General features: G+C 31.3%; 1 protein-coding gene across 6 annotated transcripts in view; it reads left to right on the plus strand.

Moving 5' to 3' along the window:
• Window positions 1-19,703, plus strand: part of LOC145961086 (insulin receptor) — a 74,591-nt gene that overhangs the window by 16,005 nt on the left and 38,883 nt on the right. The window contains exon 1 of one of the 6 annotated variants that reach the window (XM_083080929.1): window positions 10,752-11,032. The exons of the other annotated variants lie outside the window; for them this stretch is intronic. The gene's annotated coding sequence lies outside the window, so the exon portion shown is untranslated. Of the gene's footprint in view, window positions 1-10,751; window positions 11,033-19,703 lie in introns of those variants that run through there. 6 annotated transcript variants of the gene reach the window in all.

The following is a 19,703-nucleotide window of genomic DNA, read 5'->3' on the forward strand; positions in this document are numbered from 1 at the left end:
ATAAATAATCTTTAGATATTTCCGATAAATTAATATATATCGTCGCATTTTATTTAATTAAGACTTGATCACATTTAATTAAGTTGGTTAATATTGAGAATTAATCAAATCTTTATCTTCATCGAGTTTATTGGACACGTCACAAAACACTTTATTCAACACTTTGTGGTGGTCGATACGCACTTCTAGACTAGGATCAAGTGTGCTGCGACTGTACAAGACTTCATTCGCAACTTCTTTCACTGCGTTTCATGCATGACGTGTCTTTAATGAGAATATCCGGGTAGAATAGTCGGAGAGGGGACGAAGAGGGGCTAATATTCGATTACCGGTTGCGAATGCCGGAGGATCACGTTTTGTATGCAAACATGCCATCCGTGCTATTCTCGCATGCTGTTTTAAAAGCAAACAATTTACTTTGCGAACGCCTGCGAGTAAAAAAAATATCACATTTTATGTATCATAACTTTGATAAAAAAAGAAAAAGAGAAAAGAACAAAAAGATCCTCCTTTGATTTTACGCAAAATATACATGTTGATGGTTTTATATTTTTTATCTTAAAGCCATGCTATTACTATTAATTTCTGGCTTATGGAATTCGTGGATTTTGCAAAATTTTCAATACTCGACATTTTTTAGATACTTTGAATCTTTCAACATCGATTTAAGTTTAATATGAAGAATTGATCGAGACTATTAATTGGTTATCGAAGAAACTTATAGAAAAGCCGAACGAAAATTTCTTTAAAACTCTCTATTGCGATCATGGTCAACTGATTGTCCGCGGGCAATTTGCGGTATCTCGATTCTAGCGAGTCTTAAAGCAAGATGCTCTTAAAGTAAGACTCGGAAAGTATCTGTAGAATGAAGTCTTGTTACATGTTTGTAGGAAGTTCCGGAAATTACTTTGCAATTTTTGCTTTCTTACAATGGCTTCAAATCGATCGATATCACGTTGATTTTGAAAAATCAATCGAATAAATAAATTATCGCTATAATTCGACAGTCTCTCGAATAGCTAATGAGCACTATAAATTTGTTAAATTGATGTACGATTGGTATACCATCGTGATATAAGCGAATGTCGGTTGTACGCGAGGTACAGAGATCGAAGATCCAGGTGGACAAAAAAAAACTGAAAAGTCGATGGCGTATAATTCGATCTCCCCTCGAACATTACCGTGTAATGATCACCTTGAAACGCAGACTTATACTTCGTAAAGTAGAAAGTACGGATTATGTCAGCGACACTGACGTTTACCTCGTATGTCTCCGCATTAGACGAAGATGTTTACGCCAAATTACTGTAATCTTTCCATTATTTCCCAATTTTTTAGCAATTTCAACCTTCCGTGAAGCGTCACGCCGTAAAACACGCGCACGAGTGACAGTCAACTTATTCGCCAAAGAAAACAAATTAACGAGTTTAACGGTAGACACGAGACGGGGAAAACTTCCATCAGCAAGGCCACGTTATCTATTATTTGCACAAAAAAACTCTGGTTATTTACCGTGGAATCCCTCCGATTGAAAAATAACCCGCGGGATATGTATCTTCTCCCTCTCCCCTCCTCCCGTAAAAATCGGTCTCCCGTTATAAAAAAAAATTTCTTTTTTTATATAGGATAGGTAATATTATAATGTACAAATATTAAATTTTTGGCAAAGTCTAAATATAGATATTAAACATCAAATATAGATAGGCGAAGCCTAAAATTTAATATGTAATAATATCTCATATTTACTTTGATTGTTGTTTTGGATATAAGTTTTTATGAACGCAAATAATAAAAGTACAATTTGTAGAGATCATATTTAATTATTGTTGGAAAATCAATTGCGCATTCTTGGATATAATTTATCATTCGCGTTTCTCTTAGGAAACCTAGGAAACGCATTAAAAAAGTAATTTCGACGTTTATGCGTATACGAAAATACTTTGATGACAAAGCTGGGATTATATCGTGACTAACTGATGGCTGTGCTCGAATTTCTACGTAAGCAAATTATGAAGAAATTCGCTGATTGCGGTTCGGTCGTGTAATTATTTGCCGGTTTCGTGCTCCAACTTGCCTGCGATTTCACCGACGTCTTGCAAATGTGTTACGCGCGGTAAATGAATATCGATTATAAACTCATGTAAATCGACTGATAAAGTTAATATATGATAATTGTTTAACCATATACACACACATATATATAATGATAACATTTATTACTTACTAACGCTGCAACTGTATTTTTTAAATTTATTTTATTGTTTTTTAAGTTTATTTTTTTTTAATCAGTATTTTTTTCTAATTTATGCTTGCAACGCGTCAGAAATTTTTTCCCGACGTATTATAAAAAAAAAGCTCGTAAATGTTGTACATTACCAAGCTCTTGTTTGATGGATCCAGTTTGATTGTAAAACGTCGAAATATAAACTAGAGTGAAAATTGAAATGGAAAGCCCCTAAATAAACGAATGATGGAACCTGGGCGTCATATAGTGATTTGCATCGAGCATCGCCTAAAATACTAGCTCGTAAACTCGCTAAAACTAAAATCATATCGCTATTTGTGCGCGTAAAGAGCTCGTCGTTCGTAGAAATAAGCGTGACGAGGAATAAACGAAGTCGGCAACGTCAGAAACAAAGCAAAGGACGCGTGCGACGTTGCTGAAGGTTACGCAATCGAGATAAGAACGAGGCACATTCTGCGTGCGTCTATATATTTCGATAGACATTTTCGAGAGAACATCATTGACTCGTAGCCGCGACGCAGGTCGTATAAGCGAGCAATAATAATAGGAAGTTTCGTTTTACAGCGGGAACTTTTCATATAAATTTCAACAACTATGAAGATCGCAAAGGTCAAGGAGTGCCGTAATAAATCGAGGAAATTGCGAATTTGTCAAATTCCGCGATAACTGGAAGCTCTAAAGATAAAGTTTTGTTTAACTGGCAATAATTATGCTTACGCGAAATAAGAGAACATTATACAGGGTGTCCCATTTTAAAAGTTCCCTCATAACTTTTCAGGATCAACATTTAAAGAAAAACGACTCGGATAAAAGTTGTAGGGAACAAAGGGGGCTATCTAATAGTGACTTTGGATTCGACATTAAAGGTCATTTTCAAGGTCATTTGAAGGTCAACTTCCGGTTTTTAAATGGGAACCCCTATTTTTTTATTACTTATTCTTGTAGCTTATCTCGAGAGCTTTCCAAAACACTATAATAAAGTATTTCTTCATTCAGTACTTTTCGAGTTATGAGGCTTGAAATAATTTCTTAATTTTATATAAATCATAAAATATCTAGTAAAATATTCATTTTTCGATTATCTTACCTTAATACTTTTATGTACAAAATAATGAGAGGAATCAATTGGTGTAAAGAAAACATACAGTTGTTTTTAAGAAAAAATATGGAATTGTTAATTGCAAATTACAATTTTTTCTTAAAAACAACTATGTTTTTTCTTTACACCAATTAATTCCTCTCATTATTTTGTACATAAAAGTATTAAGGTAAGATAATCGAAAAATGAATATTTTACTAGATATTTTATGGTTTATATAAAATTGACAGTCGAGTATTCTCTTAATACTTGACTGTGATTGGTCAATTTCTTAAGTCCTACGCCTTAAGTCTCCTTAAAATCTCATTGTAGACGACGCTTTAGATAGCCGCCTTTGTTCTCTACAACTTTTATCCGAGTCGTTTTCCTTCAAACGTTGATCCTGAAAAGTTATGAGGATGGAACTTTTAAAATGGGACACCCTGTATAAGCGATATTGAGAAAGAAATTTAAGAAGTAATATGAGATGTAAAAAAAGGTAATTCGCGTACTTTTTCAAATTTACTTATATTTAATGTCTATTTCTTTTTTATTTATAACTTTCTTGTTTCTCACAAAGTGATGTAATTAGGCTGCTTTTAGCTTGCAATAATTTAATGAAGTTTTATTGGAAGAGAATTTATTAGCGCTTTGGAAAGTGTCAGCTTGTGTGTAGCGATCCTGTTAGAATATGGTAAAACGTTAGCAACCCCAACGGGTTGTTATGGCAACCTTCATTTTAGAGACATGATTATGTGTCACGCGACTTGATATGACATTAACGTTTATCCTATTCAGAATACATTATTACACAATCTCTCTAATTATCTTCCTACATCGTGTATTTCATCGTATCTATGCAAAAATATCTACCGTTCCACGATTACAGTTTTCTGCATAGGTCACGTTTTAATGTGTAAATTTTGTAAAGAGAGAGATATAGTTAGTAGTTAATTTAAAGAGACACATACTTATGTAAATTATCTGGGATCGTTATGTCAGCAACAACGAGAAAGTGATCATTTGCGACTCGTTATAGCTTACCTGCGCATAGATAAATGGAAACGAGGTGATAAGCTGTGGCAATAATCACTCACCTTTCAATATTTTTTAAAGCATCGTATATAAAGTGTTTTTATAGAAAAATATATTGATAAAGGATATTAATTATTTTTTTCAACCTATAATTTTCTTATTTTTGTTTCATTTATTTCGACAGTCGCTTTTCTGTTAATTATGGAAAGAATAGTATGTTAAGGAAAGATAGATTTGTCCGAATAATCCAGAGAAATAAATTATTCAGGAAAAGATGCTTAAAAATAATGATTACACTAAAAATGCATATCAACGTTTCTCGGAAAATATATATACATTAATTTGGTAGTATTGATGTTATCGAGCTGACATTTAACTTCCCTAGTCTTATCATTATTCGACGTTGCGGATCGCAATGCAATACGAATAATAAGATCTTCGGGGATTCGTCGGATTTTAGTTAAGGTGCGCTCATAAATGTGCTCGTTTTCGAAGACGCATTTTTTTAAATTTCTTAACATTTTTGGAATTTATTCTATTCTTGTATTCACAATAAAAGATGTTATCTTAAGTCCATTTATCGCTTGAGAACTTTAAATTGTCACTATTGATTAATATATAATTATCTTTTTCTCACCAAAACTTATGTTAATGATATTTATAATTAAGAATTTTAATAATAAAAATATATCGATGTTATAGTTTTTGCTTAAAAATTGTCTAGGTTTTTCCAATTTTTAGTCAGGTGTAAAAAAATATCCACCTCGTCTAAATCGGACGTAATCGCATGAAACATTCGCGAATATTGTAGATCAGTTTAATGTACGATATACGCGCTTGAACGCGCATAAAACGTGCATGAATGAGCATAAACAAACATGATTCATAAACGTCGTTATTTTAAAAAGATCCGGTAGCGCTGAAACTACCTCGACAAATGATGAATGCACGGAAAATTCCGCGTATCGGAATTAATTGGACGAGGCGCTTATATTAATGCCAGTAAAACATATCCTGTCAAAAGGTGAAAAAATACGGTAAAACAGGAGTGATAAAAATTAGTTTGCGAAAATAATTTTATTAATAATACTGTGCAAAAAATTCGTGAAGGAAAATCTTCGAGTTTTTAATTCGAAAAATAATATACTTGACCATTTGAACTGCGATATTTAAGAAATACGATAAGATATTTTTTTTATTAATTTTTTTCAGAGATGGCACTTAAATATTACAAAGATTCCCCTCTCGCGTTTAATTTAGCGCGTCCGATTTTACGTCATGATGCAATTCAACGGAAAGTTGGAAATGTAATAAAAAGAGCATCAGAAACAAGCATCGCGTTTCGAACACCTAGAACAGTTATAAATTCACGCATTCCGCAAGATATTCTCTTTTGTATCCGTTTTAGCCGCATGGCTTAGTTTCCTTTGGCCACGCATCTGATGTGAATGCGCCCTTACTCTGCATTTCGCTCCGTTATTGCGAATAATTTACGATCCTGCTGCGCCTTGGCCTGTATCTACAATATACCGCGCTCAATTCTACCGCAATAGCGGCCTGTTTCTTTTGTCGTTTCTGCGGTCGCAACTAGATCCTGATGTCTCTCCGGTTTTAGCCAAAAGGCACCAACAGTCATGCCAGGCATGTCGAGTAAAGTTGCCATTTCGCGCCGACGACTTTTTTTTCTTTTTCGGAAATTTGTTAATCGGCCTTTATATATATATATATATATATATTCAGAAATTGCATCCTTTTTACATTTCTTTTTTTGTTCGAAAAAATAAAGGCAAGAGGAGTAAAAAGTATTTGTCAATAAATTTGAAAATGTTCGGCTTCGGAATAACTTGAATTTTTGAAGATATCTCGTAAATTTTTGGGCTAATTACCGACGCGTTTCAGCTTCAGTTGTCATAGGGTTGTCATGACAACAAATTCATCAATACAAAGGTACCGCGCCAGAAACCGCAGAGCTCTACTGCATCCAATATATCGAGGATTTGATTAAGTCGAAACCAGGGAATAAATCCATCAATTGCATCGGCCGAAAATACCGTTTATCTTTCATATTATTTTATTTATTTAGTTTTGCAGTTTTGAAAAAAAAATCGGTTTTTCGATTTACAATTGCATTCGTGATTTATTATCCGGGAGTTCTATGCTATTCAGTATTTTTCAAAAGTTTACTTCAAAAAGTATTTTTCAAAAGTTTACTCTCCATGACAAGACTCGCTTTACAATTAATTTTTAGGTAAATTAGAATTTAACACTTAAATACTCGCGTTAATTCTGATCTTTTCAATTTAAAAAAAATATTTTTCACATAATTACATAAGTATATCATTGTTTATTGTTGAAAAGTTTTATCTCATTTCTTAACACTTTCATAATACTTTCTAACTACTTGTCAATATTATCATTATTTTATAAAAATTAATTATATCAACATTTATATATATTTATATTATTTATATATTTATATATATTTATATATTAATGCGCAAATATTTTGCATAGTTACTTGTCAATTATTCATCTTGCAATTAATATATTCTGAATCAGTGTAATCTCTCGCAGTAAATAATAACTATATTTATATATTAATTTTAAATATTATATATAGATTACAATAAATAGACCGATTATTTGCTGATTATTAATTAATGTATCTATCAATTTCAAATAGTAAACTTTAGCGTGTGATATTAATAGCATTTAAATATTTAATTTTTATGCGAAAAAGTTACTTAACTGGAATAATTATATACGACAGGATAATAATTTTCATTTTTGGAAAAGTTACATTATACAACAACGTTGGGTTATTCACTGCATATTATGTTACCTCTGGAAGATTAATTTCGAATTATTCCCTGGTAAACTGACCATAATATTCTCTGACTGAAATTTTACGCAATTTATATTTAAAGGTATATTTTTTTTAAATAATCCGAAAAAAAAGAAGTTAAAAGCCTATATGCGAAACTCTGTTACAAGTAGTGTCGCCATAATTTCACGAGTTTCCTGTTTACATGTGCAATTTGCGCTTGAAAACACTTGAGTCTGTGTGTGCACCATCACTGCCAATTAATCAATATAATGCGGATCTTTTCACTTCGAAAACATTCTGTAAGGAGCTCTATCTCTCTAGCGACGTGAGGAGGAAAAGAGAGTTTAATTCTAATCGTTCTAATTCTCACGACAAATCAGCTTGTTTACGAGAAGTTATTATCGTCGCGTTTGTGTTTTCAACACATTCGATTATCATTTTCAAGTCTCGACATAATTTAATCGTTTACTTTAAAAGCGATACCACAATAATTTACAGCTTTGTCTTCATTATTTCAAGAGAATAGTATCACGTAATATAATATAGATATTGTTTTTCATCGTCTTTGATTTGTTATATTTTCGCGCTGAAACTTACATTTCAAAAATAGAAAAAGTAACGAAAAAAATAACCGATTTACAATTCAATTCAGAAAGATAGTTATTTAGTTGAAAAATAGAGCAAGATTGGCGGTGAATACAAAGATAATAACTTTTTTTTATAATTAACTACACATATATTCTCTTTCGTAAACGATAGACAATCAAAGATTTGATATTGAAAAGTCAAAATTTATTTTCGACCAATTTAAATTGCGATATCAGAAATCGGTTCGATATTTCAATCAACGATTTTTCCTAGAGAAGTATACTGTCTTCCAAGCTTCATTCTTCGATTTATGGCATTCAGTGTTTTCGACTCTCAAAATAATATGTTGATTGAGAAGAATGATCGCACGCTCGCAAATCTTGTCATAAATTTGCCTCTAAATATAAAGCGACGAGACGACGTCATCTTTCATTAATCTGATATTGTCACATGGATGATTCGTATTTTAACTATTACTTTAAACGGGCATGAAAAATAAATCAATTGTTTTTGTGCGAGATGAAAAACAAACGAAAAATGTTATTTATCGCGATACAATATCAGTTTTCTAAAATGGGTATCGTTGTCATTTTGTGCTATATCAGTTTTATCGTAAAATTTGAGTCGTGATTCGCTGATCATTATGGACATTCATTTGAGAGGTAAAATTTCATGAAATTTGAACATTATTTTTGAAAATGTTATTCTCACTTATTTTACCATTTTTTAAATTTTTTATTCTAAACTTAAATGTATGCGGAACATAAAATTAAGAAGTTAAAATTATCAACGATTAAATTTAAATTTAATTTGACATTTTTTCTTATTTATTAAAATATATTTATAATATTAATATTAATTAAATCATTTTAATTTTTGTTCTGTGATATGTATATGTTCTTAAAAAAAATAGAGTAACCAGACTTCTGAATTACAAGAAAGAATTTACTGAAAGAAAATACATTCCAACTTTTCGCGGTCTGAAAACTCTTCCTCGCGTTCGTATAAAAAAAAGTTAAACATCAAAAGTTAAATACGAAGAGCGTACGCATGAAAAAGCTAAATTAAATATTTTACATCTGTTTAAAAAAAAAATATGCTTGCTCTTTATGGAGCAATGAGACATTTCCTTGTGGGCAAGAGTGGCCGATAAAAATAAATTTAAATTGAATTAGTTTCCTGCACTTTGAGAGATATAGAATATCATAAATATGAATGTGTGTATTCATTCACAAGCACATATCTGTCCTAAAAAAAGATACGTGGACTTTATTTACGAGGCTATTTTGCAAATTTTTTTTTTACTTGTTGCGTTATCTATTTTTAAGATGGGCAAGAAAACGGCGCTTTTTTTCTCAACGCTCGATTCGCGTCGATTAATTCTCCGTGAAACGGAGTCGTTTCAGTAATTTGAACTCGATCCAAGTTTATAATCACATTCTACAATAACATACAGTATGTCTGTCTTATTGTTTGCAACTCGAGACTTTGGGCGCGCGCGCTATAATAAACTAACGTTATCGCACCAAACGCGACACCGACATTGTCGGCGAGACACCTACTTACGCGCTCGAATTACCTCATCGTAATAATGATAATCGCCAGCGCGGTCCTTCATTAGTCGAATAATCGATTTGCATTTCTCGCTCAATGATTATTCAAATATTACCGTTACCAATATTAACGCCAAATGTCAATTGATTATCTCGTAAATGGGCTCGCGCGCGCATTAGGAAAAATCACATTTGCGGTCGCGTTCGAACGATATAACGTTATGACTTCCGATTCCTCGAATTCTACGATAAAATGAAATAATGATGTGTTTGCACGTGCGTTTTAAATTGAAATTATTATTGCACACTTAAACGATAAAAAAAGGAATGAATTTGAAGCGATTGGTTTTGTTATAGATGTTTATATTAATGTACGATTAGAAAGACGTAAGTTTTATTAGATTTAGATCAATTCAATTAAAGCTTGTAAAATTATTCGGAAAATAATGTAATACTACCGACAAGCTCATGATATATAAAATATACAAATATACAAAAGATCTAAAATAATATAGATATTGCTTTAGCAAAAAGCCAATTAAATTTATTAGAAATTTAATTTATTTTAAAGATATATGGGTACCTTCTAATTTATTTATATTTGCAAATTTCTCTCTGCGAAAAGGATTATTTTAGATTATCTTTCCCTGACTGAAAATTTTACAAATTTTATATTTGTACAAAATTTACGTGCTTTAATTTTCACTATTAATTGATGTGACGCGATATGTAGTTACTTGTAACAAAAAGAAAATGTCAGGAAAGAAGCACTTAAGCAAAAGATAAATGGATGGTGCAATTTTTCAGAACAGAGGGTATTAAGAAAAAAATGGAGTATGAAACAAAGGCAGTGAAGTCCGCGGGAATTGCTTTATTAGTTAGGGGTTAACTTTTTATGTACTCCACGAGAGAGAAAAATGTATGAGACTTTTATATCACAGGACAATGTTTCGTATAGAATAATCGCGCGAAAGGGAAATCATTTTCCGCTTGAACACGAGCGGATCAATCGGCACAAAACACCTGGTATATTTTACCCCTCGCCGGAGAGAGCATAAAAACGATTAAGTACGACACGGTCAATTTTCGAACAACCGCGTGAGATACGACGCATTGCCAAAATGCGTGTACATGGTATAACGTGGATGACGCAACGTTCTCCTCTCTGCTTGCGTGTAAAAAAAAGAAAGAGAGAGAAAATGACGATCGAAAGCAATTTCGGCCCCCTTTAATCGGGCCGACTTCTTCTTACGTCACATCTATCTAATTATGGTTGGCTTCAACACACTCGCCGCTCGTGGTATTTTATATTGTTAGCCCTCGGCTGCGAGATCGAGGTCTTTCTATCTCTCTCTGAGTCAGCTATTGACGTGCTCTCGAGGGCGCCTTTGCCTTGCCCCGTTGATATCGGCCGGTCGACAATAACAATGGAAAGCCGCCCGAATGCCGAATCGATGTCACGATCGAAAGCGCGCGCCTTTGTAAATATCCGCGCTATCGCCGAGCGCCGGAAACGAAAGCGCGAAATCGCGCGCGGGGTGTACGTGTGTATCGAGTGTCATCAGTGCCGTCACGCGTTCCGGAACCATCATTGTCTCGTGTGTGGTAAATAGAAGCGTGTTTTTCCGTCTCTTTCCCCCGTGCGCCAACCGTATTTATCGGTCATTGATAGAAGCATCTACTTGGAAACGTAAGCACTTTGATTGGTGAGTAAAGAGATGTGCTTTAAAATACCTTGCTGCTATCGATACTCGTGTGACCCCGAGTGCGTTTACCTTTGATATTAGCTTAAATATCGCCGATGAATATAAGTCGCTGACCTAAAATTTCGAGTCCTGGATAAGGATAAAGGTCTCTCGATTGCGCTCTCCTCCGCGTTAAAGATGATGATTCTAATGAAATTGAAGCGCCGATTTAAATTTCTGTCAAATTTTATGTTTGCGTTTCGACAACAAATATTTCGTTCGAATCATATGTGATATCGAACTTGTATATCGATAGTGTTTTCAATAACAAATCTAAAGGTTTCGTGATATAAACAAATATTGTATACAGATAGACAAATATAAACTCTATTTTTCAGAAACATTTTATGGAATTCTTAAATAGCGTTCAATATATCTTCGATAAAATGAATGTTATTCCATTTTAATGTAAAATATAAAAGTTAATATTTTCAAAAAAATGTTTTAAATAAATTCGTTAATAAAGCTATTCAGATATTTATAAAAGCCTTTTTTATGCTATTATAAAGGTTATTTCGTGAAACATTTACGTAATTTTTATGGCTCTTTCTACGTTTAGTTTGGATAAATGTCAGATACACGTAATGACTTCAAAGTTATTATCTTTTATTTTCAAATGGTATAAATAACATATTGAAAATCGTTATTACGTAATAAAGAGTAGATTTAAATAGACATTTACATACTCTATTTCTCTCAAGGATGACAAATCACATGCACAGGTTTGAAAATTCCTTTCTTCTTTTTCAGTTATTGAATATTTTTTGTCTGTGACAGAGTTTTAGAGAAATTTCTGGCAAGATTTGTGATTCAAACACAATGTTTTATCACTTCCTTTCTGTTGAGAATAAACGATAACAGCACATTGACGATTCGATAAGCCCGCTGTGTAGCAATAAATCAGTACATCGAAGTAAATGCATGGATTACTACTGTATTATTTTATGAAACACATCGAGACATGCACAAAAATTATTTTTAACAATTTCTTTCGAATAGAGATAAGATTGAAAAATTCCTGTATAAACTATGGGACATTTTTATAACACCTGCCGAGAAATATTTATAACTTAAGATATTTTAGAGACACCCTGTACACATAAACGTATTTAATCTATCTATCATGTTTCTTTAATATCGATAATATATATGTATTGATATTTTAATTATTTAAAATTACGATAATTAATGTTCTCCAACCAAGTTGAGATGTTTACACGAAAAATAATTAATATTCATAATTATACTAAATAACACGAGAGTTTTGATAAATCGATGTATTAACGCCGCTTTAAATACCGCTGATTGATTTCATAATTCACAAACTGCCGGCAAATACATCCTATAATTACCACCGAAATATAAAATTTCACGAGATTATAATTGCGATCGTTACACTTGAATTATTCGCAACCAATTGCATTGCTAACCGCCGATGCCTTTTTGTAAATTTTCAACCCGCTCACGTTTGATCTCTTTGATTTGATCTACCTTGCATGCGGAACAATTAATTATTTTTATCGATAAAATGCGGCCGATAATACTTGGAATAAAACACGCAGGAATACCGCCGCAATGTTTTGCGATGAAAAGTGATATATTGAAATATTAAAATCAAACTGTTGGTCTTCCCCGAGCTCGAGCTTCGATATTCACGTCGAAAAGTGCAACGAAATTAATTAACTATATTAAATTGTTTCTTTTCCGGATATTGAATGAATTTTTTCGAATCTCTTTTATTCTAGCGTTTTGTATAGTATTAATATATAAGGTAAAAATGGAAATTTCAAGCTTTTAATGCAAATTTTTTATGACAATTTATTCCGTGGCTCTGAAAAAAAATGTAAATCATTTAAAAATACATACATTTTTGAGAATTTAACTATTTCATTATCGTAAAAATGTTTTATAATTGGTTTCGTTTAATATATTTTTCGTTTAATATATTTACTAAGTATTAGGCTATTACATATTAGTGGAAAATTTATTATCATTTAACATATCTATTTATCATATTAGTGGAAAATTTATTATCATTTAATATATCTATTTACTAGTGAATTTTTATTTTTTTATTTGCTTATTTCTTGGTTCGTTTCTTTACATTTGAAGAATATTTTGATTAAGTGAGGCTTGGAAATTGCTCGTCTGCAATTTCAAGTAATTTGATTTTGCGATTGCGAACCATCTATTTGTCAAACTTGTAATTATATATACCTGTTTCTTGCGCATTTAGCGCGTTGATCGCTTCTCGTGTTTATCGATGGCATCAAAGAATGTTTGATCATACGTGAATTGCCAGCGTTTACGTACAACCGAGTATCGTAATGCGTAACTGAAATGTAAACCAACCGCTACATATATCTCTATATCAGGCTACATTTTGAGGTGATCAATGGAAAACAGAGAAAGCTGATTTGACGGGAAAAGCGTTTGACATACATAGTTCTCGGTTACGCTCCAATAACTCGTGAATTAATTCGACAAATTAATGCGATATCCAATAAACCATGACTGAATATTTTTACGCACAAAAAATTCCACTGCTGTTAAAAATGCTGGTGACCCAATTGATCGCGAAACCAGGTTATCGCATATTTTATACATATTTCCAAATTTTTTTTTTAACGCTAAACGTTTGAGACCGCATGAAATGCATTTCAAACATTTGATACAATTTTTTAATACTCGCAACGTGTTAACACGATCCACCGTTGTCAATAATTGATAGAATTTCGATAGTTTTTAGTTGCGACTTGATGTGAAACGCTCTGTGACAGTTTTTAAATCTTCATGAAAACATTCTATTTCCAAAGGGATACATTCGTATAAAAAGAACGTGGTAGAATATGCTTCAAAGTGTTCTGTTTACAATATCTACCATTTAACTCGTAAAAGCTTTAAATATATTTTATAAAAAGTCTCTCTATTTCTAGTAATTTTCGAAAATACATTTTGCAACATTTTATGTTTGGCTTGGTTCTACAGCGGAAACACTTACATAAAGCCGATTTTTCGCGCGTGGATAAATTTGTGTATAGTACTGAAATGGAATTAAAGTCTAAAATTTAAGAGGAGCTTCTCAAATCGCTACGCTATTTTTGTCAGGTGATAATGAGCTGATAATACGATTACAGTCTACATAGGGATTATCTTAGATTATCCTCGTTGTTTTATCTTCAGCGAAAATTCGATTTTACTGATTGGATCGCGATTACATTACAACCGAAGAGCAACGTGTTTTCCAATTACCTCACAATTCCATATTTAGAAAAAAAATAAAGATTATGTACTCTCTTATATAAGATTATTATTACAAACTTTGATAAATATTTATAAAAGATAGACCATATATCTCTCACCGATCATCTTTATTTTGATTTTGATCTTTAATATATTCCACTCAAGTTCCATCTTACAAAATGATGGTAATAATGTTACCTATGAATTTATCTTAATTTTCTATAAAATTTTGTAGTATGATCAATTTTGCTTTTCAAAGATAGAAATATTCAAACGATTAGGAAATAAAGTTTTTTAATTTACAATATTAATTTTAATTTCTATTTTGATATTTTGTGTTAATTAAATATTTGCTATTTTATGCAACTTGCAAAATCAGAGAAAATATATCGCATTATGAGCACGAGAGATTAACTGCTAAATGTGCACCGATTCATATTATGACACAGTATTATGCTGAATGAATATACGTGTCGTTGTATGCGTGTATATATGCGTATATGACCGATGAAAAGCTGCACGTCGCCGAAAGGTTAGTCGACGTAACGGAAGAACTACATCGTATAAGTTTTAAATGGGTATATTTCTCGAACATTTCCAATTTGCAACGCGTCGAAGTCAACCCATAAAATCTACAGTGCGCCTTTCACTGTGTAAAGAGATGATGTAGACTCTGGATAATTTATTAACATTAATACGCTCGCTTGCATATTCATTTTAATGCCAGTTTATATAGACAAGTTAAATACTTTCCGATTTAAATGCTTGTAAAAGACATTGAAACGAAGGACATTTTATGAGAAACTTCGCGCGTGTAATCTCTAAGATAAAACTTGCAATATAAAATGAGGCATGATTTTTCCAGATATATTTTTCCTTTTCGAAATATTTCCTATAATGTGATACAAATTTTTTTTAAATTATATTCTTTATTTTTATATATAAAATTCTCTTTATACAGACATTTAAACAAAGACGCATCGTAATCAATAAATCAGGACTGGAGCATTTTTCGACTTTCTTGTACACCACTTGGTCTACGAGGTATCAAGAGATCTTAAATAGAATTATTAATATTTTTTTATATATTAAAAAAGATATTCCTTAATTGAACATTTTCATAGAAGAAAATAATTTCTCTTTTTTAATAGAACCGCTATTTCTCTGTTTACATGATGACCGCCCCTTTTTATCAAACACATTCGTTTCACTATTTCTCACTTTGAAATTTTTTTATCGGAATATTAGAAGGATTTTTTTATTGGAATTGTATCCGCTGTAATCATTTCAGTTTTTCAACAACGATATAACGAATAAAATCGAAAACCGAGGCACGAGTCTGACTTATCGCCTCGTTATCGTTATCGCGCCGAGTTATGAATGGGCAGGCGGGATCGTGCCGACTGTTTTTAATTCTTGGAAATGTCTTTCATAACGTACGAACACACATCTCATTACGATGAAACGTCGTTTGGATTGTGCTGCAATTGGCAGATAATTTTCTTGTCGCTCATTCGGCTCCATATTTAAAGAACCGGCCATTTTATCCGGTCGCATTTTAATCTAAACGTGACGCATGTTGACATACGTTATATCTAAATTTTTTTCCTTTATAGTGCGTAAATAATAACAAAATTATATACACATAGCATGCAGATGAGAGATATACAATAATTAGCCTTCATCGAATTTAAAGCTAATTATTCGTTAAAATGCAAATCTAATTGAAAGCGATTATTTATAATAATTTATCTTCAATTTTAAGCGCCTTGAAATACATTCGATTGAAGCACATTTGAAATTACGGCTGAATTAAAAAGAAAATAAAGATTATTCCTTATCTTTGGCAATTTAATTATTCGTTCATTCAAGTTCTTCAATTTTAGTATCAAATTTAATATCAAGTACTTGGAATATATCGTCGCACTTAGAAATTTATACTAGAAGAAAACTAAAATGTGCGTAAATTTCACAAAGATATTTGTTATTTGCTACGAATTTTTTATGAAAAAAATTCTTTATGAAAACACCGAATGAAAAATATAAGTTAAAACGTTTTCAGCCGTTTTTTTTCGCTTTTTTTTATTTTTCGCACAATGTTTTACGTGAAACGTTATCTGCAACTAGATGCCTAAAGTTTTTCCCGCGATCAGTGGACGTAAAAGAGAAATCCGATTTGAAAACCGAGAATACGCGTTGCACGGTTGCCGCGGAATGTTGAGTCTCTAATGATACGAAGATAACTCTTAGCATTAAAATATTATCAGTAGTTATAATGTAGCTGCGCTTAGAAATATTATGCATATTACATTTGACATATACATATACAACACTGTGGTACGAAGTTAGCTCAAGGCTGCAACAAACTTGCTAGAGTAAAGTAAGTATTAAAGAGGCCGGCAATGCAACGTAACACGTTCACTCGTGCGTACACTTTTGCCTGCAATTATATATTTATGCATCCATGAGAGTTGTGCAGTCACGATTTCACGACAATCCGATGTTATTTGCATACTTAAGAGACGATTATTATCGTGACGCCGCAATAGAATTGGATCTTACAAAAGTGCATACATGCATGTGTATGTGTAAAAGGAAAAAATGAGTGAAAAGAGCTAACTAATTTTTCAATTATGAGACATTTGACATTTTTTGTCAATTTATTGCTTTTCTTGTTTAATGCGATATAAATCGTGTCGAAAAGAATATTTTTGTCATAATCGAAATGTCAAAGTTCTAACATATTCTTGATAAAAATTCCCAAATTATATATTCTGTGTTTTTATATACACATTTACAACAATTTACACAAATTTATTATGTTATATTAATTTATTTATTATTATATTAATTAATTTATTATATTAACTACACAAATTTATTATATGAATATAATATACATAAGTGTATATATCCATTTTATTATTTATTTTTATAATATATTTAAAAAATTAAACATTACATTTTTTAAAAAGATGTTATAATGACATGGTATATACGTAATATGCAATTACAATTAATTAATTGGTAAGAAATTAGTATCAATACAGATATTAAACAGATATTTTTTAATAACTTGCACCAGTAATCGCACTTTATATACGATATATTTTTTTATTTATGAGATGCGAGAACACAAGAGAGAGTACAAGCCAAAATTGGTCGAAAATTATAATATGACTTCCAATTTCGTGCGTTTACAGTGTAATCGCTATAGCGATGGTAAGTGGTCATTACCACGCTATATATCTGGCCGCGCAATTAACGCAACCCAAGAAGGAAATACCACGATGAGACCAAGGGAATGATGACGGGAATTGGATTTTTGCCATTTTACGCGTGCGGTCCGTTCTTTAAAAAGGTGTCTGCTGTTTCATCCGAAATGGCTGCAGTGTCTTCGTCGTTGGGGTTAACGATAGACGCACGGGAAATGCCAACCGTAATAAAAACACGTGCACTCACGGTAATAAACAATGGGCCTACGTCATAAAAACTTCTCTTAATAAGACATTTGCGGTCTGACACTCGTAAAGCGTGAAGAAGTTCCTACTGAAAATTGCGACGAAATATTTTTATAATAAGATTTTATGATTTCCTGTAACACATTAACTATAATTGTTTAAATTTACATATAGAATTCTCTTCCTTTTTCATGCAAAGAAAAGATTATCAGAAAATTTTTTGACGAATTTCATATAATCTTAATTTATAATCTAATTACGAATTTCGGTATAATCTTTAATTTATCTGATTACGAATGATATTAATCTTAATCGCAAGCTTATTAAATTTAGTTATTTAATTCATTAAACTTGAATAAAACGAGATAAATGTGCATACATGGGAATATAAATTTATATTTAATTAAATATCTCTTTATATATGCATCTTTTTTTTAAATAAATTTTATTAGATTAATGTTATTCATTAGTTCTTTTAAGTGTTGAAAAAAATGATTTGATACCTTTTATACCTTGAGCATCATTGAATTTATCTGAAAATTACTTCGAGGGGTTTCTAGGTCGCCGAATTTAAGGTAAAAATATTCAAATCAGACGGTGATGAATGTGATATCTGAAAACGCTAAATTTGCATAAAAACACTTCATAGAGGATTTTTGGAACATTCCTCTGAATTTGAGAGAATCTTAGAATTACATTTTTCATTTTATTATAGTGAATTATGATGATAAAAGATTGTTAAAAATATTTTTCTTAAATATTTGGCAGTTTTGAAAACGTTTGGTATTAATTTTCTCATATTAATAAATATTGTTTAAGTCACACATGACAGTTTTTTCTTTTTTTTATAATAACACTTTTCAAACGAAATTATACAATATAACTATACATATGTATAATATACATATATTCTATACATATGTATACAATATAATTATACATATGTATAAATATGTGTGCATTCACGCGTGCATATTTATCTAAGCACATCAGATATTCCACATAATTTAAATACATAAAATCTAACGCGTTATTTGAGAGAAATCTTTATGTTCTTGCTATGCATCGCCAATAGTCAAACGATAAATCGCTGAGAGCATATTGTACAACTCATTATTGTAGGCATTGCTTTAGTTCTAGGAGGCATTACTATTTCATACTACTATATTATTGCTTTTACATAGGCAATAAGGCAATAAATATACAGATATTTCCTTCTTTCTTCTTGACCATATATTATAAATTAGCATTATGGAGTATTAAATAAAAAATAATATAATATAATTGAGGATTATTAAAGATATACAGTTTTAAAGATATACAATTTTATAATTTAGTAGTTTATTTCTCAGTTAAGACTACTAAATAAACCCCCTGGTCATTTCGACTTCGGCCGAAAATCTCTTTATGCAACATTCGATGAAGACAGCTGGTATGCACATTTTCTTACCTGAGACTTTCTTTAAGATTTCGAGCCTTGGAAACTTTCAACACAATAAAAGAGGAAACGGAAAATTTTTTTCGATAATTTCGAATTACATGAGTATACTTCTATGAGTATACTTTTGATCGATTTGGTAAAATATTGGATAGAAGATTTAAATTCTTGAAAACATTCACCATATATTGCTAAAAGATAGAGTGATATCTAGAAAAAGAATTAATGGCCAAATAATCGCTCATAAAAATGATCTTTATAATCGGTTACATGTTAAAAACATCAACGATTATTGATAATCTTTAATTCTGTTTATTGTAATATAATTATTTAATATTAAACTATAATCGATTTTCTCTACTTTAAAAGCATCTTTTTCTGGAAAATTATTGTTTTCTGTCTAATGATCAATGCTATAATATCTAGATATAAAAATTGTGGTGCAAATTGGTCTATATATTAAAATATTTGTGTAGCATCTGTGTGTGAT

This window comes from Camponotus vicinus, unplaced genomic scaffold (assembly GCF_025532165.1).
Source record: "Camponotus vicinus isolate PSW18456_S1 unplaced genomic scaffold, iyCamVici1.0 SCAF_10, whole genome shotgun sequence".
NCBI lineage: Eukaryota > Metazoa > Arthropoda > Insecta > Hymenoptera > Formicidae > Camponotus > Camponotus vicinus.